A 27329-nucleotide genomic window follows, 5' to 3' on the forward strand; every position below is an offset into this window, starting at 1 on the left:
ATAACCATCCTTAGGACTATGGCTGCAGCCAGGGTGGGGATTTCCTCTGAGGAATCTAGATCCAAACCCAGCTTTTAAGAAAAGGGCCCTGGCCTCATCTGTGTCAGAGTCGAGAGGGATGCCAGAGTTTTAGTCACATTTGAGCACTGAGCCACACAGTCTCCACGGGGCCTCTGGGAAGGTGAAAGGGTGACCATGTTATGAAATTGCTGTTTTAGTGTTCCAGGCCTACCACTTTCATCAAGAAACTGTGCCATCTGGCATTTGATTAGTTATCTTAATGCCATGGGATCCCAAATATTCCAACATAGCTTGGTCTATAAATGCCAACCACATTTCCAGTCTGGAATTGACACCTTCAGCTGTGGTATTTGTAGTGAATGTGGCTGGGTCCAAACAACGTCTCTGCCAAAACACAAGCCACAACTTCAAAACCCAGAACTTCAAGTCTATTACAAGCTGGCACTACCTAACTACATATATGCTGTTGTGGTGGGAAAAGAAATCTGTGTGGCCGTTGAGTGCCAGTTGTTCCCTTTCCTTTTGTAAAGGAATAAGCATCTCCATGTAGCAGGGAATGAGAGCAGCCCTGCAAATAGGGCCTACTGCCTGTGTGCTATGATCTAGATCTAGCTAGTTGCCATGATCTCAGCTATCACCACCTGAGGCTGTGACAGAGGATTTATTGCTCTTTTTGCTAGGGGGAGGTAAATCTCACTCCCATATGTAAAAAAACTACGTTTCCAGGCTCTTTCCATAATGAGTAGAGCGAGAAAAGCACTGCCATGTGGGGATCCATTCCAGCTTATGTGCCTGTCCTAGTGCAGGATGACTTGTCCTCTCGAAGCCCTTGTCACTCGCTCACTATTGACTGCAGAGGTAGCTGTCTAGATGCCTGGCGTTTGGTTAACTCTAGTTAGGTGAAGGGGATCCTGTCATTACTCTTTATTCCCCGTGTTTGTACATGTGGAAGTGTCCCTGTTTAAAATCCATGGCATCACCAATTTTATCTTGAGTGAGGATTATATTTTACAAAGTTCATGTATGCATATGCTGGTGTGCAAGCCACACTTTGGCAACATTTTTTCAGGAGATTCTTGCCGCTGGAAAGCACTGGGTAGCTGGTCTTGATGGGAAATAGAAAGTAGAGGGTCATAAAGAGATAATTAGAACTGCAGCTCTCAGATCTAAAATTTCTGAAAAATTTAAATAGGAGAGTTTCATGCTACAGATACTTTAGATGCATGGTACACTTGGTGGTTACTTGGAACCAAATGGGATTTCACCTTTTTGTATGTCTAAAGTTGCTAATTAGGGATGGACAGTTCTGCTCTGAACATACCACATAATTCGTCTGGAAACTTATTTTTATGAACTGTGTCTCTGAGGTCTGTAGTAGTCTTTCACTGTATTACTCTGGTCTATGTGGCTCTAAAACTATCCTGTAAATATTCTTATAATAGACAGGGCCTTCCTATGACGTTAGTATAATTATTTAATATTTATATTACAACAGCAGTTGAAAGATCTGATGCTGAGCCTATTTTGTAAGATGCTGTGCAAACAACACCTTTGCTTAAAGAAAATGTTAAACCAAAAGTTGCTATACCTATTAGTTTTTTACCTGTGTATCTTATCACAGAGTAGGGGAAGACTCTTTAGATTTACCTCCTGGTCTTTGTCTTCAGTCAATACGTTTTCATTTGAAAAAATAAACTGCAGATCTGTGTGAAAATGAGAACTGAAGACACATGATGTGAATGTAGCTCTGTTCTAGCAAGGAACGTGAGTATCCAGAGGAAGTTAAGTACAGATTTAAATCCATTTAGTAAAGTCCAGTGGTACTTGTGTAAGTGGGTGCTGCCTTGGAAGCCATCCTCAATTGCAACTGTTTATGTCCTTAAAGTTATGGTAATACCTAATTCTGTTTAGTGAAAGTGATCATGTGCAAAGAGTTAAATAGTTGCAGGAATAAATCCTAGTTTTGTAGTTTTTTTTGAAACCTGGACCTGCTGGTATCCAAGCTGTACTGAGGGTTCCTTAACAAATGGTACGTAGGGAGACATGGTTTATCATTCTGGCAGGAGGGCTGGCATTCTGTTTGTATTCATTTTCTCAGGGGTGGGAGGAAGGAGTTGTAGTAAGATACTGTCTGTCCTTGTCTTCTGTTTTTGCATTGGTGGGGTAAGAAAAGCTGGTTTGATTGCCAGGCATATTGAATTCCTTGAGCCAGGGCCCTGGTGTACCATGGGTAGTAGCAATGTCAGATTCCACTCTGCTGTCTGCTGAGCCACTTCACTGATGTGACCTGAGCCATTTCCTGGTAGGGCCAGCTTGGATGGAACACGCTTCCATGCGTGTGTGACGAGTGCCTCTTCACAAGGCACTGGGCAGCTAACTTGTTTTGCACAGTCCAACAAAGTTATGATACAGAGGTCACTTCTGTTCACTCCTGGACTGGTTTCAAGATCCTTTTGTCATGGAGTGGTTATTACGTAGAGAGTGGTTCTCTTCCAAGTCATCCAGTTTCTTCATGATGTTGTTTATGCCCTTCTGTAGGCACTCCCGTGGGGTCTTCCCAGCTTAGAGCTACTACGAAGTTGTTGAGATGACATATGTTATAGAAATGTATCATTTTGTTCTGACTGAAATGCAGCATTACCGTTCCCCTCGTAATTCTCTTTAAGAAGAGAGTGCCAGGTCTTTAGCACTGATAGCAGTTCTCTTACTGCATCACTGGGCAAGTTCTTGGTATTTGTAACAGCATAGTTTCCATTTGTCGTGACAGACTATTTCTAAGCTTTGCTCATTATTTAGGGCTGGATTATATCACTTTATTTGTTTCTGTAGATGCTTTCATCAGAAACCAAGTCCAGATGTAGCGGGTTGGCGGTAGATCAGGTTGAACTACCCAAGGTTTTGCTGAGACTAAATAAGGCTTAAATATTTTCATTCTGTTTCCTCTTCACCTACTTATCATGCTGGCATTGACAGAAGCAAGCCTGCTTTCCTGAGTGTTGATCACCCTTCTGCATAGTCAGTAAGTGCTGTGAGCAGTGTTTAAAATACAAGTGACTTGTTGATGCAAGAGAGAGACAGGGGTTTGCATAACTAACCCTCCTTGTTTTGGCAAGCCTATTAAGATGTCAAGTGGTTCATATGGTGGACAGGATTCTGAGACCTGCAGTAGCACAGCCCTGACATTTGGAACTGGCAGCCAGCCCTGACGGTAACGGTGCACTCAGTCTGTTTTCACAGTGGTTCTCCTCACAGGTCTATATCTGGTAATAGGCTGCCGCTGGGAATTTGCATGGCAATTCGGACTAATTGCCAACAGCATTGTCACCTGTCATAAACAATTCATAATCAAATACTGCCTCTCTGCAACCCTGGGCAATTACCATGTGTGTTACAAGATGTGTTGTAACATATCCATGATCAGTAAACAACAGCATTGTACTGACTTCTGTCTTCTGCTTCCTGAAGAGTGCTGGTGGAAGCCAACTTGCTGCAAGACATGGCTACCTCTGACCCACAGAAGACATCCTTTGTTTTCTGTGCACCGGAGCCAAGAATGAGGAATGGCTTACACTCGGAGCGGGTGGTGTGACAAAATACTGCTTTAAGGGCACTGATAACCCCAAAAGGGCCACATGGTGAGGCAGTTTGACTTTTAAGTCATCCTCTCAGAAAAAAAGACACAATCTCCAACCCCTCAGATTAAGGTCTTGGAGCAATATGGGCTTTATGGAAAGTGCTGTTCTGATTTTTAGCAGTTGAGTCAGTAAAACAGCATGACTTGGCACGTAGTTATAGAAGAGGTTGGGGAAGGATATTGCTTGCCAAATATGCAAAGCATTTGTGTGATTTACTTCAGCAAAGATGTGAAATACATCCTACTCAGTCTGGGCTAAGGAGGAACCCTGGGGCTAGGAAAATGCAAAGCTTTGAATGGCAAATGGAGATTGGAAAATTTGTGAACCCCCAAGGAGATGCCTTGTCTCCCACCAGCTTGAGGCCAGTCTGTGGTGGTGATAGACCAACCTCTGGATTGAACCCCTAGGACAGTTCTCTATGTGACGCAGTGGAACGATGAGATTTGAGAGAAGGTGAAAGTGAGTTTAGGCTCCTGTTTCAGAAGAGCTCCTGCAGCATTTTGTTGAATGCAGAGTGCTATCAGAACTTCCTGATGTGGTTAGGGCTAGTGCTGCTTTTCTGCTGATAGGGAGGTCTCTGATTTGTGATACAATTCAGTTATGCGTGAAGATAAAATGTCAGCTGTTCTGGTCTTGTTTGTTTCCTTAAAGCTATCATAGGAAACATATCGAACACTGCAAGCTAATTAACTGCAGATACTTTTTAGTTACCAGTATAAAATCTGTTGTATCATCCTCTATATATGGACTTTTGACTTCTGAAAGCTGTAAGTTAAAATCTGTCCTTTTACTTATCTGGGGTTAGGCTTCCTGAATACTTTTCCATGAATCATGCAAATAACGAGGAGAATAAAATGGGCCAGTGTTCATCCAAATTTGGTTCACAGAAGTTACTAGAGTAGAATTTCTTTGCATTGCAGAATTCTGGCTCCTTCTGGGAAACACATGTACCAGTGACCTCGGCGAATCAGTCAGGCTTCAATGGAAGACCTCAGTCTGTACAACTGAGATAACTCACTCTCAGATACGTAATCTAAACTGCATTAAAATATATTTAGTCACCCACCTCTTCACAGAGTACATGTAGCATTCCTCTTTCCTTGTTATAACATGATAGTTTTCTGATAGCAAAGCAAGAGAGGATTAACTTGTACAAGAAGTCAGGTCAGGCTCATGTGAAGAACATATCGCTGGTACATTGGTGACAGAAATGTGTCCACACTGTGCATGTAAGTTATTGAAAAACTGCACCTTCTGGACAGAGATCACTCCATCTCCCTCATTCTCTAAAAAGAAATAGGAGGATCCCAGTCCATGGATATAACTGCACTGACACAACCTTGGTAAAGTTAGTCATGGATCATGCTTCATACCAGTACCTGAGCAGAACTGCTTTCCCTTCATCAGCTCCCTCCTTTTTCAAGGGTCCTGGTCTTATTCCTGTTAAACAAAGAGCTGCTTCTTTATTGCTTTTGACATGGGGCTCAAGAATTCACTTACATAAAAGTGCCTTGAAATTAATGGGTATTCTGCCATAGAGTATACCAGGTTCTTCTCCTGAACATAAAAGGTTTATCATCACTACATTCTCAACAAAACAAAGAGGTGTGATAATTGCTGGCTCAAGGGGCTATGGAAAGCTGTGGGCCTGGCTAAGAAATTCTTCCAGTGTGGAGGTGACTTTGGAGTGAAGCTAAGGCTCAACACAGACTGTACATATAGTTACCTCCATGGCACAGATGTGCCTTGATGGTCTCACTAGTGCATCCTCGTAGACAAACTGGCTGCCCGGGACTTGAATGGGTGGACTCTTCAATGGATTAAAAACTGACTGGATGGCCGAGCCCAGAGAGTGGTGGTGAATGGGGCAAAGTCCAACTGGCGACCGGTCACTAGTGGTGTTCCCCAGGGCTCAGTTCTGGGGCTCCTGCTGTTCAGTATCTTTATAGATGATCTAGACGTAGGGATTGAGTGCACCCTCAGTAAATTTGCAGATGACACCAAGCTGGGTGGAAATGTCGATCTGCTGGAGAGTAGGAAGGCCCTACAGAGGGATCTGGACAGGTTACATAGATGGGCCGAGACCAAGGGCATGAGGTTCAACAAGAACAAGTGCCGGGTCTTACACTTCAGCCACAACAACCCCATGCAGTGCTACAGGCTGGGGGAAGAGTGGTTAGAAAGCGGCCCGGCGGAAAGAGACCTGGGGGTGCTGATCGACAGCCGGCTAAACATGAGCCAGCAGTGTGCCCAGGTGGCCAAGAAGGCCAATGGCATCCTGGCCTCTATTAGGAAGAGTGTAGCCAGCCGGTCTAGGGAAGTGATCGTCCCTCTGTACTCGGCACTTGTGAGGCCGCATCTTGAGTACTGTGTTCAGTTCTGGGCCCCGCACTTCAAGAAAGATGTTGAGGTGTTGGAGCGAGTCCAGAGGAGGGCGACCAAGCTGGTGAAGGGTCTGGAGGGTCTGACCTACGAGGAATGGCTGAGGGAGCTGGGGTTGTTTAGCCTGGAGAAGAGGAGGCTCCGAGGTGACCTTAGTGCAGTCTACAACTACCTGAAGGGAGGTTGTAGTGGAGTGGGAGTCGGCCTCTTCTCCCAGGCAACTAGCGATAGGACAAGAGGACACAGCCTCAAGCTTTGCCAGGGGAGGTTCAGGTTGGACATCAGGAAGAATTTCTTTTCAGAAAGGGTTATTAGACATTGGAATGGGCTGCCCAGGGAGGTGGTGGAGTCACCATCTCTGGATGTGTTTAAGAAAAGACTGGACATGGCACTTAGTGCCATGGTCTAGTTGACATGTGGTGTCAGGGCAATGGTTGGACTTGATGATCCCAGAGATCTCTTCCAACCTGATTGATTCTGTGATACTTCTAACTGTTAAAGAGCCTCCTTAGACTATTCTGTTGAGCCCTACTTTAAAAAACACAGGAAGTGTCTGGCTCAAAAAATGTGGGAAATCAGGAGAAAAGTTTTTATAATTATTGTAAAAGTTTATTCAGCTTCTCTTGGCATATAACACAGCTGGGAGCTTCTATGCCATATGTGAGCTATGGAGAGTTTAGAACGAAATAGTTCTCCTTCTAAGGTTTGAACATGTTTCAGGAGTAAAATATGTTGGCCATGAGTACACATTACAAATGACTGTATAACAGTTAAGCTCAGTCACCTTCACTGTGTACAGGCCTCACGGATTTTAGCAGTCAAGAAACAAAGAACTGAGTCTGTAATGCGTGCCTCTTGATACCGATCTTTGGAATGGGGATATCTTCCCAACTCATTCCAGTCCTGTCATGCTGGGAGCAGCTCTGTTTTCTCCGATTACAGGGAAATGTGGTGGAACAATGCTGGCTTACGCTTGCTGAGAACAGGAGTACAATGCAGTGGAAGTTCCCAAGATCCTGGCAGCTTAGCTAATGGACATCGCATGTCTTTGTTAGTGTTTGAACATCTGTTCAGTTAGTAAACCCCAAGACAAGTGAGTACCTTGCTCTTTTTAGGACTGAACTAATAATGTTTGAACAACTTGTTGAAAATGTTTTGGCCCAGCATTGTTATAGCTAGCCCAGCTGTGTTATAATAAAGCCAAGCCCTTTATTATCTGAATGAATGGATGGGAAAAAAAAATGTTTATATCATACTATAGCCAAATACAAAGCAGCTGAGTTACTGGTCTTCTGAAACATGGGTCACTTTTACTATGAAGTCATGTTCACAAGGTCTTTCCAGCCCTTACCATCCAGAGGGAATTGTCTGCTTGAGCCAAAGCATTCTCCACTTCTGAATGCATGGCCAGGCTCTGCTTAGTAGCCCCTTGGCTAGGACAAGGGAGCTGCTTAAGTGGGGAGTGTTTGCTAAATTCCCCACCTTTGTTAAAAAAGGGTAGGTGTGATAGATGATGGGTGGGTGAAAGGAATGAGAAGAGAGTTTATCCTTTTTCTATTAGTATGCTTGTTTCTCCACAGCACTGATTTGGTCCAGCCTGTGAAGTTCCATGAAGTCAAATAAGTCTTTAGGTATAAATTTCTGTCCTTAGGTCTGCAAGGGAAGAGGCTCTGCACAAGATCTGGTGTGGGGTTAATAGAGAATTCATCTCACCAAGATGTGGTCTTGTAAATGGCAGCACTGTTTCGGGTTAAAAGTTTTGACTTGAATTGAATATATAAACATTTGCAAAGACATCAGTAAGAATAGCTAGAATTTTATGCAGCACTGAATGAGAAACAAGCTGGGTTTGATCTGGATGTCTAATGCCAGATAAGTTACTCATGTGCTTCTCTCAGATTTTAATACTTTTTCTTGTTTTTAAAAATGGAAAAATGGAGCAATGTCACCTCAGAACTATTTTACAAATCACAAGAGTACTGGATAATTTTGTCTTAGTCAGCCTTACAACAGTATCCTTCCTCCCTTTTGAAATTCTGCAACCATATTTGTTCTGTCTGCGCTCTCCTAGACATCTTTGCTGCTCTTGTCAAGCACATGGCTTAGTTGTCTCTTGGCACCAATTTGCCATATCTTTCGTCGCTGACTTTTTTTTAAATGATAAGTCTGAAGAGTTTGTAGTTCATTTGAGTATTTGTGAGGTGTCCTCATCTCTCAGATATTTAATGACCATATTAGGGAAGCTCTGAAAGCTCAGAGAATCTAGTTTATAGGATTAGTTCTGAAAGTTTAGTATGCTTACAGAATTTGAAAAACAACTTGACTTGATGGCTTGCATTTTATGCAAAGCTGTAAACAAGAGGAGAGTAATCAAAGCTTGGCTGGTTCACAGATATGAATACTTTAATAATATCTCACGGGAAATGCAAGAAAAGTCCGGTTATTCAGGTTCATGGATAGCATCTATTCTGGCGAGTGACCTCTTAGAGTAGGTACAAAGATACATAGGTCATGCTGTTGTACTACCCTTTCACCATCCTGAGTGACACCTCTAAAATGTGAAGGGCCAACATACCGGTGCAGCATGAGGAAGCATTGATGTTGTCGTTAGTGCTCTTCCTCTAGAAGGAGAAATTCTGAGACGTTCTGCACAACCTGAGCAGTTGTGCTCCATTCTTAACTGGATTACCATTGCATCTTGCATCCTATGGGATACTTAGCCATGAAATGTATCTGCCCTCTGCATTTTGATAGAATCCCAATGAGCAGAAGGACTTTCAATGCAATAACAAGGTGGTTGTGATTAATCTGTTACGAGGTACTTGGATTTTAAATTGTACCAGGATCTTTCTGTGCCATTTTGATTTTTGTTTTCTTCTGAGCCTTTGATATGTTTTTCAAGTTTATTTTCTGCAGCCACAAAGAAGGCTGAGGTTCTTAAATATTCATGTGGTTATTTAATTTAAAAAAAAAAAAAAAGCAAGCAAACAAAAGAAAAAAGAAATAGTCCTTTAAGGATGGCTATATCTACTCTGCAAGGTGATGGAGCCATTACAGCTCTTCTGCAGTGGAAGCACAGTGCTCGCTTTTGCAGAAAGTGCAGGTAGTTACTGGCTCTGGAGGATGACGCTGACAGCTTGGACCTTCAGAGGCGATAAACAGGGTCTCTAAAGGGAAGTCAGTCTTTAGGAATGTGAGAAGTAAACACTGCCTAGGCCTCGTGTATATTTATGGTAGAAATACCCACATGAACACTTGATTGATCTCACCTGGGGACCTGGAGCAGCCTGCCTTGTGCCCAGAAGCACAGTGCTGACATAGCGAGGCAGCAGCTAGCTCAGGGCTTGCTCATGTATCTCTGCATAGCCCTGTGTTGTGCGGATTAGGCATTCCCAGAACATTATTTTTTTTTTTTAGTTGAAACCTAAGATTCCTGGTTACTACGTGAGCTACAGCAGCTCAGATTTCACAGAAAAACCCAGCTATCGTGGGAATCACTGTTAAAGCAGAAGAGCAGGCATGGCTGGGCCATCTGCATTCAGTCCACGTTTGTCTTGCAACTGGTTAATGTCCCCTGAATTCACAGGGAGGGAAACCCTCCTGCCAGGCAGGATCAAATTCTGTTTCATGCCTGCTGCAGGGTAAACTGTGAAAGGAGCTGGACCCAAGGAGAGCTACTGCTTTGACTCTTACTCTTTCTTTTCACTGAGCTTGACACCCTGTTCTCACGATCCTCAAGTCCTGGCTGACTGAGGCATGTCCCGCTGCATCAGGGCAGGAAGACAGAACTCCCTGTCAAGGATGTTCATGGAAAACAGATGGGAAAGCAGTGTCCTCTGCGAGATTCAACTCTCCCCTCTCTTGAGCTTTTGGGATTACTGGACACGTTAGGCTTCAGTGCTAAGAGACTGAAGAAAAGCTCTGATTTTACTCAGGTTTGGCTCTTTCTATCTACACCTGACACCTGGCAGGATGTAGCGGCAGTCTGAGGCATTTGCTGCTCTGGGTCTGTGCCCAGGTGGAAGCGACTGAGCTCTGCTGGGGGATCCTCAACCGAGCACAGCATCGTCCTGCCACCAGCACCCAGAGCACTCATGTGATGATCAAAGGGAGGCGGTGGCTCCACAGAAATGACACCAAGTATTTAGAAAATAATTCTGCTTGGCAGCATTTCAGCTGCTTATTTTATGACTCTCCCCTCCCTTGTCCTTTGATATTGTAGGCCTTTGTGTTAAAACAGGATCTGTGTTTCCCAAGAGGGAATGCCCAGAGGATGGTGTGAAGTCATGTGTTGTATGTTCATGGTATTGCCACTTCAAGTGTTCTTGAATCAGCATGTGGTTCCCCCAACCCCAAATTAAGTGATTTAATTTAAAGAACCATGAGGGGCTCTTGTTTGTCTTGTAAGAATATATGTTACAGTGACTTTTATTTGCCTTCTGGTTCTGATCCTTTCTGGTTATTCAAGTTTTTCTCTTCACTGTGAGTGTCAGTAACTCGGTTTTTATTTTGGGGATTGTTTTGTTACTTATTTTAGATGAAAGCTGAGGTTCTCATGCAATCTTCTGTTTCCATCTGGTGAGGCTTTATGAAAACATCACACATTGTAAGAGCTGACAACATCATACTAGATGTGCAGTGCCCAAGGGTGTATCAAACGGGGAGGTGGCACTTTGTGCTGTGACCATTCTTAACTGACTGGGAGATTTTATATGGTTTAGAGCAGCTCCATATGTGATTGTGGGAATTCTGGACAGGTTCAAGCTTCGAGAATCTCCCAGGAGATTTTTTGGTTAAAGACTGGATGTTATTACTTGACTGGAGCTATGTGAGAAGACTTCAGTATTTTTGCAGTGACACTATTTCAGTTACTGAAACAGTCGATGTTAAAAATCTGGGCTGGTATTATGGCACTAGGGCTTTGTTGAAGACAGGGTGGCTTTTAAAGCCACTTTATGAGAAATGAATCTTTGTCAAAGTTTGTGCATTTCATGGTCGTCTCAGTATGAAGACCAAAGGTGGAGTTTTTTGGTGGTTATCTTCATTCATAGGAGCAGACTGAGTTACAGCTGGGGCAGACGTTAGGGGGAGAAGGGCTCTTGAGCTAAAGTAAGCAACTTGCTGCTGTGCTTATTAGCTTTCCAGCTTGCTAGAGGAATAGAAATACCAGTTGTCGTAGCAGACAAAACTGCAGGCTTGCTCACTGGCATTGGCACAACCCAAAACTTCTGAGGAGAACTTGAACCAGTGCTCCCCCATGGTTTGGGTGCCCATCACACACAAGACCATGTAAGGGCCAAATAAGAATTTTACAGCCTTTTTAATTCCAACAATGACTCAGAAAGGGCAGACCCTGCCTGAAGGCACAAGTACGGGGCGGCAAAAATGGGAAAGAGCGACGCCTTTGGGCTGATTATCCTTGTACTCTTCATGTAGCTCTCCCAGCTGTAGGTATTATTTATGTTAATATAATTGTCTAATCCTTTTTGAAAGCCAGTAAAGTTATTTCCCTACAGTATTCCCTCCTTGCCCTGTGGTAATGAATTCCTCAGACTGATTTCATGCCACCTTTTAAAAACTATTTTTATAAAAGAATATCTATTACATTTACTGCCTTTTTATAGCATGGAGCAAGATAAATTGGCACATCACAATCTCGCTTCACAATTATTCATTCATTACTTCACTTGCAGCCTGAAATCAATCAGCTTTTCTTCTTTCCTTCTATCTTTCCCAGCTAAATATTCCCCTAATCTTTCCTTGTAACCTCAGTGTATGTTTGTCATTTTTAGTCTCTTAAGCATTGATGTGATTCAGTTGTCTAATCTTTCAAGGTTCCTCAGTATTATTTAATTATACATTAGTTAGTGAGTCAGACTTTCTGGGTGCTGCTCCAAGAGTCTGCCCAATTCTTCTGTGGCTGTTGCCTGCAGCATTATGAATCCCAGCCCAGGTAAGGATGTGGTCCCCAGACTTCAACAGCTTCCGTGTACCTGGTCCAGGTCTGCTCCTTCCATTACTCCCTTCCTGTGCTTAAGACAAGCAGGAATTATCTTAAGTCATGTTTGTGGGGCCCTACCACTGTAGGCAGGGTGCTGCATAGTCCAGCAGCAGCCATAGCAGCCTTGAAACTGCCTTCTGTGTTCCCCTTTTCAGCATCCCAGAGCAGTACCCTGCAGAGTGTAGTAGCTGTAACTCGGCGTGCTCTGGCCCAAACACTGATCCTCTGAGAGCTGCTGTTTAATCGGTTTTAAACTCCTAGAAAGGCCATCTGCGCAGAAGGTGTTTCTTAGTGAGATGTTTTCACTCATTTTAAGGATGCAATCGTACCTGATGTGACTTTGCCAGCTAATTTGTCACTTGCAGCGTTCAAGCACAAGATACAGAGTTGGCAGGGAATCTCATGAGAATTTTTCTCATAGTGATTACAATCAATTTTCTTCTGTTATGTATAAAGTCATCAAAACAACACGAGGTTTAAAGAAATATGAAACATGAATTTGTTCTTTAGAACAGGAAGCGTTTTTCTTTTCCTGTAGTCCTGATTGAGAGCCTTAGTGTTTGCCCTTTGTTTTGCCAAGAACAGATCATGGTTTTCAGGGTCTGAGTCTAATTTCTGAATTAGAAGAGCAACAAAAAGAAAAAAAACTCCATTTATAAAGTCTCAGTGGAAAAATAAAATAGACACATATGCAAGCGCGGGTGTGTATGTGTAAGCACATGCAGAGACAGATGCAAGCAATGCAACTTGCTTCCATGAGGCACGCTTGGCACTTTCATCACAACATGGAGCTAATGTACAGAGAAAGCAGAGGGGCATTTCACATCAGTTACACAGCTCATGGACAGTATGCCTGTGTCAGCTTTTCTGTGAGCTGATAGTGACCCTATGCAGTGCACCGTTCCTTTTCTCATTTCCATCTGTTCAGCATTTCAGTTTCTCAAATCACTGAAAGCTTGCTATTGGTTTTTAGATCTGTCCTAAGTTTGCCGTAAATTTTATACAGTGACCTCATACTGCCAGAAAAAAAGATTTTGGGACACCTTCAGCGCAACATCTACCCTTAAATAAATGGAAGATGTTTGCAAATCATTACAACGTATTTATAACGCTCTGGGAATGCCTGAGCTGAAAGGGAACCACCACCACCTTAGTAGAGTAGATCTCTGCAGAGTAGATCTTTCTTTTAATGGAGAATTGAGCCACTTTACCCTTTGTTCTCTAGATTTTGATGTATGATCATCTCTCCTTTGGTATATGCACGGCAGCACCAAATCATAACGGTTTTGTCTTTGTCCAGCATGTTGTGATTTCATTTGCAATGCAGTCTCTGCGTTAGATCAGACAGATTCTGTTCTGGCAATGCTACACCTGCCTGACATGCCCCATTGATCCTGCAATCTACAGGCAAACCCGCTTTATGTTATTCCACTGTTCCTTTTCTCATTTCCATATGTTTGTCGTTACGGATTTTCTTAAATAATGGAGAGACAGCGATTGCTTTTGAGATGTGTCATAAGCTTGTCGTAAGCATTTTCTTTCCTTTAATAGCCCCCTTTGCCAGGCAGTGTGGTTGGAGGATACAGTAAGGGGAACTGACAACTTATTCCAGCTGTTCTGCTGAAGCAAATGCCAGTGGCTCTTCTGCGTGTTTCCCTGCTCACTGTCCGCATTGATTTTCTATTATTCTTGGCAGAAATACTGAGACCCGTTATTGCAGCCACTGAAAATTAAGGAGGCCTTGTCCCTTGAAGTGTTAGAATAAGAGAGATTTTAGCATTAGGGATGTGAGGAAAATAAGTGCTTGTACTTTAAAGGATTACTGATATAAAATATAAGGCAAGAAACGTACTCCTGTTCTGAATTTTGCACGCTTCACCCCTTCTGTGTTCATTGAGGTAAAATTCATTACCATAGTTTTTAGCTGTGAAAAATTATTTTCACCGTGGAGTTAACTATGTGGCTGGATTTAAAGTCCCAGCTTTATTTACAGCCACTTAATGTTTGCTTCAAGCTGTGAAAAAGATCTTACACCTTAGGGCTCCAAGTGATTTGCAGAGAGGTCAGGGTAGAAATAAAATACTGTCTTCCTTGCACAGTGTTCTTGAGACGCAAAGGGGGGGTGCGAGAGGAAAAGGCAGCTGCCTTCCCCGTGAGTACTGGGTGCTGGCTGTGGCCAGGGTCAGAGCGCAGCGGTGCTGTGACCCAGCAAGGGTTGGATCCCTGCAGCCCCCGGAGCTGCGGCTGCTGCCCTGCTCCCTGTGTGGAGAACCTCTCTCTGACTTGCAGCATTTTCATCCTTGGTACAAAGCCCTTCATGAGTGATATTGCGGGGGGGGAAAGGGGGTGTGTGGAAATAATTCACTGCCTTCTCTTTCTCTCCCCTTCCCTGCTGTGGTCTCTTTTTTCTAGGCAGTTATGTAGTTCTCAGGCTTTTTGAACCAAACGTGGTGAGTGTGACCGCTCTGAGATTTTGTTGCATTATTTTCCCACTCCCCCTGGAATGAGGGGCTATTGTTTCCTCCTAGAAAAGTGTAATCAACACAGTGCCCAGAGGCCAAGTCACTATGTGTTTGACCCTTTCCCTTGGTTACTGACCCACATTTCATTCAAATGTGTTGGTAAATAGTGGCACTTCTTATGTCTTTAAGATTTATGTAACAGACAGGGGAAGATCAGAATTGGAGGTATCTCTTACTGTTTTGGGGGCTGGGCTGCCTGCCAGTTTTATTTCTTGAGAAGCAAGTGTTCAGTTTTGTGAGTATGAAGCATGTGACTCATTCTCCTCCTTGACATGCTTTAATACACGTACTGAGTGGCAATTTACATGAGGATGCATTGAGGCTCTGCTTGAGCTGACAGCACTCGGTGCACTTTAATCTCACATGTGGAAAGAGGAAATGAGTTAATCTGCAGTTAAATATAGAGGTGATGAAAGAGGTGGGAAGGGGAGGGGTTGACTCTAATCTCACTTAGGTTGGGGTCAGCCAAGAGTAACCTCTGTATCTGGATGGTATTGTATTACTCTGAGGTAAGTCATATCTCACCTCTGTGGAGCTGACAGTATTTGCTAATGGAAAATGGCAACAAAGTGAGAATGTGCCCTAAGGTCTGGCGTCGCTGCAGTGTTGTTCTTTCTGTTCACCCTATACATGTTGGTGACACCTATTTTTTCCTTTCAAGAGGTAACCAATGGATTGTAAGGCTAAGCAACTACACATTGCTGAAATTACATCTTAAGGACCAAATCTGAGAGTGGATCAGTGTTGATCTACAAGCTTGGTTTTCTGTGATTGTCGTGAGGATGTAACATGACTTTGTTCCTTTATTTTGCAGTGTATGTTTGTTTTCTGTTATTCCTGTCCTCAGCTTTGAGCTGGGGATGCAGAAGAATTGAGAAACCGGAATACCTCCTCCATAGATACCCTCTTCTCTTCTCCCTTTGTGTGCAGATATGTTCTTAAACTCTGTGTTAGACTGAGAGCTGCCACTGACCATTCTCTCCTGCATGCCTATGTGTTTATTTTGGGAAGGCTGCATTATTGTAGGCCTTACTGGTATATATTAGCTGCTTCGGAGTGGTTTCTCTCTGCAAGGTGCTGCTGGTATGCTCAACATGAAAGACAGCCATACCTGAGCAAAGGGTGGTGCTTTGTACCAGACGGGCACTGCTGCCAGACAGGGTGCACTGCCTGTGCCGTGAAGAAGTACGTTGCCTGCACTGTGTTGGAGAAGAGGTGAAATGGGTTTTGCTGTCTCATTTGGGCAGGTAAAAGCAGACTTTCGGGCATGGGCTGAACAAACCTGAAAGAGGAATTTCAGCAGCAGCCGAGAGTTGCTTCTTCTGAGAGGGCAGCTTGAGCTAATCTGTTATGTGCTCACAGTTTTTTCTCAACAGAGTTGAACCCAAGTAGTCCATGTAAGGAATTTGCATTTGGAGATCACATACTATATGGGTCATGTTTGTTGAGCAGTGGGTGAGGAAAGCCACTGGTTTATATAAGCTTGCTAAGATGAAAGGTCTGTCAGAGGAGTTCTTTTTTATATTGGAGAAAACCTAACACAGTTCTTAGAGATCAAGATCTACCCTGGAATGTACTTGTGCCTCTTCTGTTGACTTCACTGGGAATCACATGCTTTTGCAGGATTTGGCCTGGCATGTAGATTAGCAACAGCATCACTGTTGTCTTCACTCTTCCTGTTGGCCCAAAGCAATATACTGTGAGTCATTCCAGTCCATAGACACAGGCTGAACTCTGGCCATCTGTCCCTAAGCAGTCCATATAGATCACACACAAACAGTGTCCTTCCTTCCATGCTGCTGCTTGTTGCTGTACCGATACTGATGGTTATAACTTCACTCACAGCTTTGCCAGCTGAAGAGTGCATGTGAGCACTGTCCGATCAGCATTGAGAAAATAGATGCGCTTAATTTGTCTTTTCTGGTTGTTCAGTTTACCTTGGTGGATTCTGCCTTCTGCAGATTATGGAGTGCTGACATGGACACTTCTGCTACCAGCACCGCAGGGAGCGGTAACCTCCAGCAGGTGGGATGGTGACAAGTTTTCAGTGGAAACACCTTCAAAAGATGGGTGTCGATTTCCAGCCTTAGAGGCCGTATAGACCAGTGAAAAGAGCATTGTGCTAGGAAAGCAGGAGCCGCAGTTTGTTCCTGGCACTGATCCTGGTGTTACGTGATCACGTCAAGTCACTTCTCATCCATGCATCTGTTTCCCCTTCATCTGTCTCGTCCATTTAAACTCCTTGGAAAAGGGGCTGCCTGTTCTTATGTGGACAATGGCAAAATAATATTTTTATCCTGCTAGTCTTACAGAGCTGCTTGAAGTTGTTGTTTTCTAAATGGCCTTTAGATCTGAGTATTGTTTGCTGTTTTTTTTCTCTCCAACCCTTTGCTCTTCCATTGCAAAGCTGGCCCCACACTGATGTGTTTGATTGTGTTTTCATTGCCATTGTACTTGCTTTGATTTTGCAGCTCAGTGCCCAAAGCACAGGGCGCTGTACAAACAACGTGAAGTCAAGCAGGGTCAGCCTCTTTCTCTTTTTACCTTGAAAACAATGTGAAACTCCTATGTTTCTTTTGCTTGGCACCTCCACTTCTTGAGCTCGAGGCTGCCTGTGTGTCTGCTGCCCTCCTGTCGTGTTCAGGCGTGAGATCACTTGGGCAGTGCTGCCTATGGGGGTACTGGAAGCCGTGCTGCCTGCTTGGTTGGATGTGAGATCAAGCTGTTAAGTGTGGAAAATTAATGCAAGAATAGCAGCATGCTGAGCTGATGTCCATGTCTACAGTGGGTTAGTTGTGACTAAGTGCCATTACCAGGGCTCGCAAGCGTATGCATAGACTTGTCTCACTGGATCATGCCTGGCCACTCTCTGCAACAAGGAGTTTTCCCCTGTTTCTCACCTCTCCTTTTTGCTTTTGGCAGCGTTCCTTTCTCCGTGGGGATGCGGTTTGACTGTGGCCTGTGTCCAGCCCTTTTAAGAAGTGCCAGGTTACTGGCTGTTGATCTGAGAAAGGGAGAAGGAGCTGTTATCTTGATTCTGCGCTACCATAGTATTGTCAGCCACTGTATCAGCCCTCAGCATGAGGAGAGCAGCCTCCAGAAACACCTGTGAAAATGTGGACCTTGGTACTTTTCGTACTTTAGGCTCATCCCCATCTTGGTCCTGCTATTCCCTTCCCATGTCACTCTGAAAAGCCTCTTATGGGAGGCTGGGTACCAGAACACACTGAGGCTGTAGCTTGATGCATCAGAACTACACAAACTGTAGTTTGCCCTAAGCCACAGTGATTTATTTGCCTGCGGATCTGAACACTCTAAACTCAAGGAGCGTTTAGAGTTAGGGAAACCCCTACTTAACAAAAAAAAACACAATCAAAAAAAACCTGACAACAAACAACCCTGCAGGAAACCTCTTTACCAGCAGTGTGGTGAGTTTTTTTCTTTTTGTGGTGGTTTTTATTTTTTTTCTCCTCAGTTTGCTTGATTTCAGCACTCACCTGTTACACTGCTGCATTAATTCAAAGTTTCCAGGTAGGAGCGCTGGTCCGACTTTATGCTGCTTTTTGTGGCTTGCTGAGCAGTTCAGTTACTGTCAGGGGCCCGGTGTGCTGGCTGCTTGTGCAGGAAGAGTCCAAGTACCTTTTGCATTATTCAGTGGAAAATCTTTCAGCAGACTTTTCTATTGCAGTGGAAATCAAACTCTTAACAGCAGATAAAGCCAGAACACAGCTGAAGTCTAACAAAATTAAAATTAAAAAATGTTGAAAACTTTTTGGCAGTGTCCTTTGTCTCTGACGCTGTCAGGTGCCCTAACTTTGCTGCCACTGACAAGAAGGGAAGTTTTGTCACTAACAGCAGTTGCCATAAAGTTTGTCCAAACTGAATCCTTCTGTGAATCCTGCACTGATTTTTCACCAAAAATAGCTTCTTATGGTCTTCCAGGAGCTAATGTGGGGCATATTTCCAAGGGGAAAGTTCGAATGTTTAGCTATCTCTTCTAGATTGGGGCACAGGCCAGCCATAACCTGCATCCGTATTCCTGTGTCTTGCTGCACTCCCTGGCTATGTGCCAGGTTAGAGCCTTCGTTGTGCAACTCCCAGCACCAGAGGAGTTTCTATCAGTTGCTTTTCATGCCATTTACTTTCTCCTCCCCCTCTCAACCTAGCTCTTAGTCCTTGTGATGAGTAACAAGTTCTCTGCTTTGGGCAGCTTATGGTAGCTGGAACTTCAGCCAGCTTCAGCCGTTTGCCAACTCACAAGGACAGGGCAGATTGGGAAAGCAAACAAACAGTAGTTAATGCCAGCAGGGCAGCTTCTTGTGTCTCAGCAAAACCAATGCTTGACCTTGCCATCGGAATATTAACTCTCTCTTGGTGCATATTCTGGACAACTTTACAGGAAATTTTCTTCCCAGTACTAGCAATAAGCCTTTCAAATGTGTATCCTTTCATTAATCCCTTTCTACTTGTTGGAGAAACTACTAGATTGTCCTGGACAGAAAACTCTTAATGTGTTTCAATTTGTGTTTTCCTAGGACTATTCAAGGTTTATTGAAAAACTAGCCTGCTTCTTCTAGTCTCATTGTTTGGAATATTAGTGGGTCTTGAAAGAAGTCTTGAGGCTTGTAAAAACATCATATTGTTGGAGCTCTGTGAGCATGTTCTGAGATGGCTGCCAGGAAAGGTCCCTGATACTTGATGAAAGCTTTTACCTCTGAGCATCACCTTCTATTTTCTCCATGTCATGTTTATGGCGCACTTGCACTGTCATGAGGACATCTAACTGGTGAGGCTTACTGGCTGACAGGCTGGTTGTACCAGGCCCTTGGAGGTTCTGGTCTTGCATTTATTGTTGAAAGAAATGCAACTCCACTCCCCTCAGAGCTTGAATAAAACGCACAAGGATTTGTTCAGTCATCCAGTGTAGGCATGTAACTTTGCTAGTTGGCGTCTTCAAGTTCTTTTTAAAGTTGTTGAACACAGAGAAGTATGAAGAAGGCAATGTCAAGAGAAACTGGGTTGCCCTCTGGAAGAACCACTCTCCACTCAGTATGGAAGAAGCTTGGAGTGATTGGCTGACTAGTTCAGCCTGATAAATGATATGATTAAAGTTGAGTGGTGTCAATACCTATCTTATCAATCAAACTGCGAAGACATCTCACTAAAGCCAGGCTGCTATTAATGTTATTGAGCGAAACAATAAAGCTGCACAGCCATCCATCAAATCAATGTAAAATCTAACCATTTAGACTTAATATTGGACTGGAGTTAAATAGTCACATTTAGTAACCATCAATTCATGCAAAAAAATAAATTGTCCTCTGCGAATTCTGCCTCTGTGGCTGTCTGTCGAGCTGTGTACTCTAACCAAGGAATTTGTCCAAAGACAACCTGATGTATGTTTCTTAGTATGTGTCTTCTACCTGCCCTTCCCTCTGAGGGTTTTTATTTCTGGCAGTGGGGAGTTACATTTCGTGGCTGTTGCTACGCCTAGCTCCCAGCCCAGGCTCTGTATCAGACAAGCCTATTTATGCATCAGGGATAGCTGCGTAAGATGTGTATTCACTTCTCCTTTTCTGCATTTTGCAAACCAGTATACTAAATTAAGCTGAAATCAGCAGTGATTTACATTAGTGAACAGACTGTAGGTTGTAGGGAGGCCTGAGTATTTGTGCTGTTCACCTGTCCTTGCTGCTTGGTGAGGGATCTCTAGCAGAAAGGCAGGAAAACGGATTTGGTTTCAGCCTTTCGTGGAGACAACCGTAAATACCAGTTCTCACATAGGGGATGCTAGGATGCGGATCTGGTCAGTCTGCTGTTCATACTAACTATGCTTCCTGCATGGTAAGCAGAGGGAGTTGCTTCATCTAAAACTAATATTATTTCTGTGAATGGCTGATTGCTTTTGTGTACAGCCCTCTTGGTAATTGTGTTGGACAGCAGGGCTAGTGGCACTAATTGCATTTTCTTCCTCTTTGACTTTTGTAGGTATGTGCTGTTACATAGCAGTTGCATGTGAAGAGAAGTCAGAGTGGAAGTTGCTGTCAGAGTATCCTGTCCTAAGCTGGGCCTGAAGAGTTCAGCCAGCTGACTGGTGTGAGTACCCTGAAGGGAGGGGAAGGAGCATGTCACTGGGAGACTGCATCCTGACTTGGGGCACCAAAATCGCATCTATCTATATCACTTGCAGTGAAGGAGTTTTTCTTCCTAGTAGGAGCCTACCTGCGTTGTGCAGCAGAAAGCTACATGTTGGTGAGAGCACCACTGTGTTATACGGGGGTTTTTGGTAGGTGAACCAGTCAAAAGCTCCAGTTCTTGAAAGAGGATCAAGCTCCAAGTGCTGTTTTTGTGGTGAATGATGGATACATTAGATAAAACACAGTAGTCCCAGCAAGGACTAAATTCACCTTTGCCACTATCAGATGTGTTCCTTGTTTATTATCTGCATTTGTGACATCCTTTTCTGTTTATTTTGATGCTGGTGCCGGTAAATATTTTGTACCTCAGTCTAGGTCAGAAACATATGGAGGTAGTGGGATTTTGGAATTGGAGTGAGGGTTAGGTTTTAGGATAAGGACCAAAGTTTAGCTGCTGGCCTTGAATAGGCTACAAATCCAGGTTTAGCACTGGTTCTCGCCTGCATAGCAATAGTGAGCTGGATTCATTGCCTCATCTGTAGGAGGCCATTGGGTTAGGTTTGAGCAGGTGTCGGGATGTGTGACTTGACTTGGTGTAGGTTTAGAGCAGACAGGAGCTGTTGGACTGGGATCAGGGTTTGGGGAGGAATTATGGATTTGATGACAAAAGATAAAGTCAGATCCCCAAGGGGCTACTGGGCTAGATTTAGGGTACCTGCGGACAGGACAGCTATAAATACTGGTGAAGCTGATTTATTTTCTTTAGAGGAGATGGTGTGGGGTCTTTGGTACTGTTTGGCATAAGATTTAAGTCCTGGGTTGAAAGAGACTTGACAGTTCAGAGATAAGGTTTGATATTCTTACTTGCCTGAGGCAAAAGTGCCTCAGCCTTTGAGAACTCTGCACTGAAGCAGAAGTCTTAGACATGATCAAGGCTGAGGCTCACACATCAAGCTCTTGAGACCATTTTTTCCCCTTAGGATGATTCTGATATGGAGCCCGTTTGTGATCAGGAAGGCAAAGGTCAAAGCAGCAGTTACAGAAGACTGAATGTCTGGCATCCCAGAAATGGCAAATACAACTCTTCTGGGCTACTTCTTTCTTTGTTTCTAAAAAGGCTGAAAGCATCAGGGGAGCAGTCTCTCCTGTCTCTCCCCTCTCATTTCCTCTGCACAGGTGCTCTAGTGATCTCAAATTTCAGCTCCATATGATCATCTCAACTCCTTTCCCATATAACACTGTACTGATGTTTGTCTCCATGCCAGAGTCACATCTATACTGACATTGTGATTCTTGAGGGCTGCTTATATCTCTCTCCTTTGGTGATACAGAGCCCTTCCAGTAAGGCTACATCAGTCTCTTGCGTGCTGAACATGCAGAGGCTCTTGTCAGCCTGACTGCACTTTATCTTTTATGAACTAGTCCTCTCTGAGGAAGGAAAGTCCAGGCTTTTGGAGAGGAAGCTGGAGAAGCTTTTGGGATGTACCAAGACGAGTTTTAATGTCATTTTCTTCCTGCTGCCTTACAAGCAGAATCACATGGACCCCACTGTTGAACTGGCACGATTATTTGGTCTCTTCTAGAGACAGGCCATTTTACACCAGGCCTGAATATTATCCTGTGCTTTGGCTACAAAAGGGAGGGAAGCTCCCTTTCCTCAGTTTGGCTGTTTTAGAGGGAAGGGAATGTGGTACTTGATTCTCCTCCAGCCAGAAAGACACAGTCAGGCATTGATCTGGAAAAAAAGCCTTGATTCTCAGAGACATGCCTGGGAGTCGCAGTGCTTCATGCTTGCGCTGTGGCAGACCTATGTCATCAACCAAGCTATGACATCTCCTTTCCTTCTTCCCTTGTCTCCGATGCCTGCTCCATCCTACTGGCTGTCAAATGACATCAAGGCATGGCACATCTGTGCTTCAAGGTGTGCATAGCATTGAGTACCAGGGCCTGGATAGCCCATATAGGAGTTTGGAGGAGAATGGCTTACTCTTTAGCCCCCATTCCAGGTTGGGTGGAGCTCTAACTGGCTCTTTTTACATTACCTTTTTATATGAGAGAAATTATTTTCTTTTCTGTAGTCTGATGATTCTTTTCCTTTAGCTGGAGGCTCATGGTAATGCAGGGAACTGCTTGTATACCATGCTATTTTGCATTCGTTGATTTTTAAGATCTAATTAAGGCATTGTGTTGGTTTTTAATGTGACCTGCAATGCATGCTGCAGATCAGCTATTCACTTCAGACCTTTAGTCCAGGCATCTGGCACTTAGCAGAGTCATAACCATTCCAGGCCTGACAAGCTGGACCAAAGGCACAGAGGGGGAAAAATATCTAGCCAGTGCACCAGGAAACAAAGTCAGTCTATAAAAACACTGGGGAAATCTTGACTATAGCTTTTGCTTTTATAGGTGTGAAGGCAAAGTGTGGAAAATGCTACCAAGTAGATCCAAGGCTCTCTAATTTTTTTCTTCCGCAATGGAGAAAACTGCCTTTAGTGTATGCAGAGAACTGTTACAGAGGTTGCTAAAGAGTTGTTGTTCTCACTGATGGCCAGGTTTCCCAGGGCCCCCTGGTCAATAGCTGCTGCCTTATTTAGTTCCTGAATTCATTGCTTCGTGTGAATGCTGAAGGTTACTCAGACAGGCTGCTGTAACGTGCAGTAAGTCCTCCTTTTGCTGCTTCCCCTGGGGACAGAGCAGGATGTCTCCTAGAGGAAGGCATTGCCCAGAATGCCATTTTGGCTTCAGCCAGCTGGTCACACCAGCTCCACACCAGCTCTGCTCATCTTAGACTATAACAGAGGTTTAAATGGTGCAGTACTGTGCCGAGAAACCAGAGCAGTAACAGTGAGTTTATAGAAAGCAGGAAGATGGAGTTTTCATTTTTTTCCGTTGAACTTTTGGGAACAGATGGAGAGTTGATGAGGCAGAGATGCTGGAAGGGACAGTGTGTTTCAAATGTTTTCCTTAATGTCTTCCCAATCTGCTCATAGATTCATAGCTTCTGCCTGTTCAGTACGGGGCAGTTAGAATAGGATGTGAAAACTTCCACGCCCCTGGGCCTGCAGAGGTGGATATTCCCCAAGGCCTGTTGAGCTGTGTTTTTGGGCTAAGGAACTTTTGACACAAAGGGTCGTGGGAGCAGCTCATGGCCTGATGGGCAGCGTCTTTGTTTACTTCATTCCAGGTCACCACAGTGAAGGGTCTGGACTTTCTGGATAGAGACAATGACCCAGGAGCATCTTGACTGAGCCCTGTACTGACGCGAATAGGCCAGTCCTGCCTCTCTAAATGGCCAATGCTTTTTTTTTTTTTAATCTGGTTAGAAGCCAAGAAGAATCTAATCAGAGCCCAGCAGTGCACTTGAACAGAAGTCATTATCATTACTTAGACATCCAGTTGCTGTTTCTTCTCTCTGACAAGAAAAGTTGGTGTGGTGGGAGGGGATGGAGGAAGATCACAGGGAGATCTGCAGTCTGCCTGGAGCCCGAATCAGGGATATCACCAGGAAACTCCCCAACCTGGTGAAGGCCACAGACTACTACCCCCTGCTGATCTTCCAGACAGGTGGGGAAGAAGCTGCATCCTGTAGTCTGAGGGGGATGAAGAAAGACTACAAGGCCCTAGGACGGTTGGTGAAAGAGTCTGGAGCACAAGTTGCTTTCTCCTCCCTCCTTTCATTTTCGGGTGATGACATGGGATGGAATAGTAGGATTCTCTCTATAAATGCCTGGCTACGAGACTGGTGCTACAGGCAGGGCTTTGGGTTCTTTGATAATGGCTGGTTTTATAAGACAACAGGCGTGACAGTGATACATGGGAAAGGTTTATGTCGTAAGGGCAAAAGGGTTCTGGGACAGGAATTAGCAGGGCTCATTCGGAGAGCTTTAAACTAGATTCGAAGGGGGATGGGGTGGTAGCTGGGCTTGCACCACTGGGGCAACGCTCTAGTGTTGAGGTAGACCAGGAGGCCTCCCATCCCCCTGGGGTGAAATCGGTGTGCTCGGCTCGCTCCCTGAAATGCCTATACACCAATGCACGCAGCATGGGGAATAAACAGGAGGAGCTGGAAATCCGTGTTCGGTCGGGGGGCTATGTTCTAGTGGCAATTACAGAGACTTGGTGGGATGCCTCGCATGACTGGAATGTGGTCATGGATGGCTGTGTCCTGTTCAGGAAAGACAGGCCACTAAGGAGAGGTGGTGGAGTTGCTCTTTATGTGAGTGAGCAGCTAGAATGTATTGAGTTCTGTCCAGGGGCGGATCAGGAGCGAGTTGAGAGTTTGTGGGTGTGAATTAAGGGGCAGGCTGGCAGGGGTGATACTGTTGTGGGTGTCTATTACAGGCCACCGGATCAGGATGAGGAGGGTGATGAGGCCTTCTACAGGCAGCTGAGAGCAGTCTCGCAATTACAGGGCCTGGTTGTCGTGGGGGATTTCAACTACCCTGATATTTGCTGGGAGGCCTACTCAGCCAGCCATCCTCAGTCCAGGAGGTTCCTCCAGTGCATTGATGATAACTTTCTGATGCAAATGGTGGATGAGCCAACTAGGAGAGGAGCGCTGCTGGATCTGATCCTCACTAACAAGGAGGGTCTGGTTGAAGCAGTGAAGGTTGAGGGCAGCCTTGGTTGTAGTGACCATGAGATGGTAGAGTTCAGGATCTCATGTGGCAGGAACAGAATAGCTAGCAGAATCACAACCCTGGACTTCAGTAGGGCCAACTTTGGCCTTTTCAAGCAATTGCTAGGGGAAATCCCATGGGACAAGGTACTAGAAGGTAAGGGGGCTCAAGATAGTTGGTTAGCATTCAAGGACTGCTTCTTCCGAGCTCAAGATCAGAGCATCCCAGCAGGTAGGAAGTCAAGGAAGGGTACCAGGAGACCTGCATGGTTAAACAGGGAACTGCTGGGCAAACTCAAGTGGAAGAAGAGGGTGTACAGATCATGGAAGGAGGGGCTGGCCACTTGGGAGGAATATAAGTCTGTTGTCAGAGGATGTAGGGAGGCAACTAGGAAAGCTAAGGCCTCCTTGGAATTAAACCTTGCAAGAGAGGTCAAGGACAACAGAAAGGGCTTCTTCAAATACATTGCAGGTAAAACCAACACTAGAGGCAATGTAGGCCCACTGATGAATGAGGTGGGGGCCCTGGAGACAGAGGATAAAAAGAAGGCAGAGTTACTGAATGCCTTCTTTGCCTCTGTCTATACTGCTGGAAGCTGTCCTGAGGAGCCCCGGACCCCTGAGGCCTCAGAAGAAGTCAGGATAGAGGAGGAATCTGTCTTGGTTGATGAGGGCTGGGTCAGGGACCAATTAAGCACTCTGGATGTCCATAAATCCATGGGCCCTGATGGGATGCACCCGCGGGTGCTGAGGGAGCTGGCGGAGGTCATTGCTAGGCCACTCTCCATCATCTTTGCTAAGTCGTGGGCAACGGGAGAGGTGCCTGAGGACTGGAGGAAAGCGAATGTCACTCCAGTCTTCAAAAAGGGCAAGAAGGAGGACCCGGGTAACTATAGACTGGTCAGGCTCACCTCCATCCCCGGAAAGGTGATGGAACAACTTGTCCTTGGTGCTGTCTCTAGGCACATCAAGGATAGGGGGATCATTAGGGGCACTCAACATGGCTTCACCAAGGGGAAGTTGTGCTTAACCAACTTGATAGCCTTTTATGAGCACATAACCCGGTGGATAGATGATGGTAAAGCTGTGGATGTGGTCTATCTCGATTTCAGTAAAGCGTTTGACACGGTCTCCCACAGCATCCTCGCAGCTAAACTGAGGAAGTGTGGTCTGGATGATCGGGTAGTGAGGTGGATTGTGAACTGGCTGAAGGAAAGAAGCCAGAGAGTGGTGGTCAATGGGACTGAGTCCAGTTGGAGGCCTGTGTCTGGTGCAGTCCCTCAAGGGTCGGTACTGGGACCAGTACTAGTCAATATATTCATTAATGACTTGGATGAGGGAATAGAGTGCACTGTCAGCAAGTTTGCTGATGACACAAAACTGGGAGGAGTGGCTGACACACCGGAAGGCTGCGCAGCCATTCAGAGGGACCTGGACAGGCTGGAGAGTTGGGCGGGGAGAAACTTAATGAAATATAATAAGGGCAAGTGTAGAGTCCTGCATCTGGGCAAGAACAACCCCATGTATGAGTACAAGTTGGGGACAGACCTGTTGGAGACCAGCGTAGGGGAAAGGGACCTGGGGGTCCTAGTGGACAGCAGGATGACCATGAGCCAGCAATGTGCCCTTGTGGCCAAGAAGGCCAATGGCATCCTGGGGTGTATTAGAAGGGGTGTGGTTAGCAGGTCAAGGGAGGTTCTCTTCCCCCTCTACTCTGCCCCGGTGAGGCCGCATCTGGAATATTGTGTCCAGTTCTGGGCCCCTCAGTTCAAGAAGGACAGGGAACTGCTAGAGAGAGTCCAGCGCAGAGCCACGAAGATGATTAAGGGAATGGAACATCTCCCTTATGAGGAGAGGCTGAGGGAGCTGGGTCTCTTTAGCTTAGAGAAGAGGAGACTGAGGGGTGACCTCATTAATGTTTATAAATATGTAAAGGGCAAGTGTCATGAGGATGGAGCCAGGCTCTTCTCAGTGACATCCATTGACAGGACAAGGGGCAACGGGTGCAAGCTG

At 44.9% G+C, this 27329-nt stretch overlaps 1 protein-coding gene across 3 annotated transcripts in view; it reads left to right on the plus strand.

The window, feature by feature from the left end:
- The window catches only part of SORBS1 (sorbin and SH3 domain containing 1), a 177577-nt gene that overhangs the window by 65117 nt on the left and 85131 nt on the right, over positions 1-27329 (plus strand). For 2 of the 3 annotated variants that reach the window (XM_068397508.1, XM_068397509.1), the window contains one exon: positions 20550-20657. The exons of the other annotated variant lie outside the window; for it this stretch is intronic. The gene's annotated coding sequence lies outside the window, so the exon portion shown is untranslated. The remainder of the gene's footprint in view (positions 1-20549; positions 20658-27329) is intronic. 3 annotated transcript variants of the gene reach the window in all.

This window comes from Nyctibius grandis, chromosome 4, assembly GCF_013368605.1.
Source record: "Nyctibius grandis isolate bNycGra1 chromosome 4, bNycGra1.pri, whole genome shotgun sequence".
Classification (NCBI taxonomy): domain Eukaryota; kingdom Metazoa; phylum Chordata; class Aves; order Nyctibiiformes; family Nyctibiidae; genus Nyctibius; species Nyctibius grandis.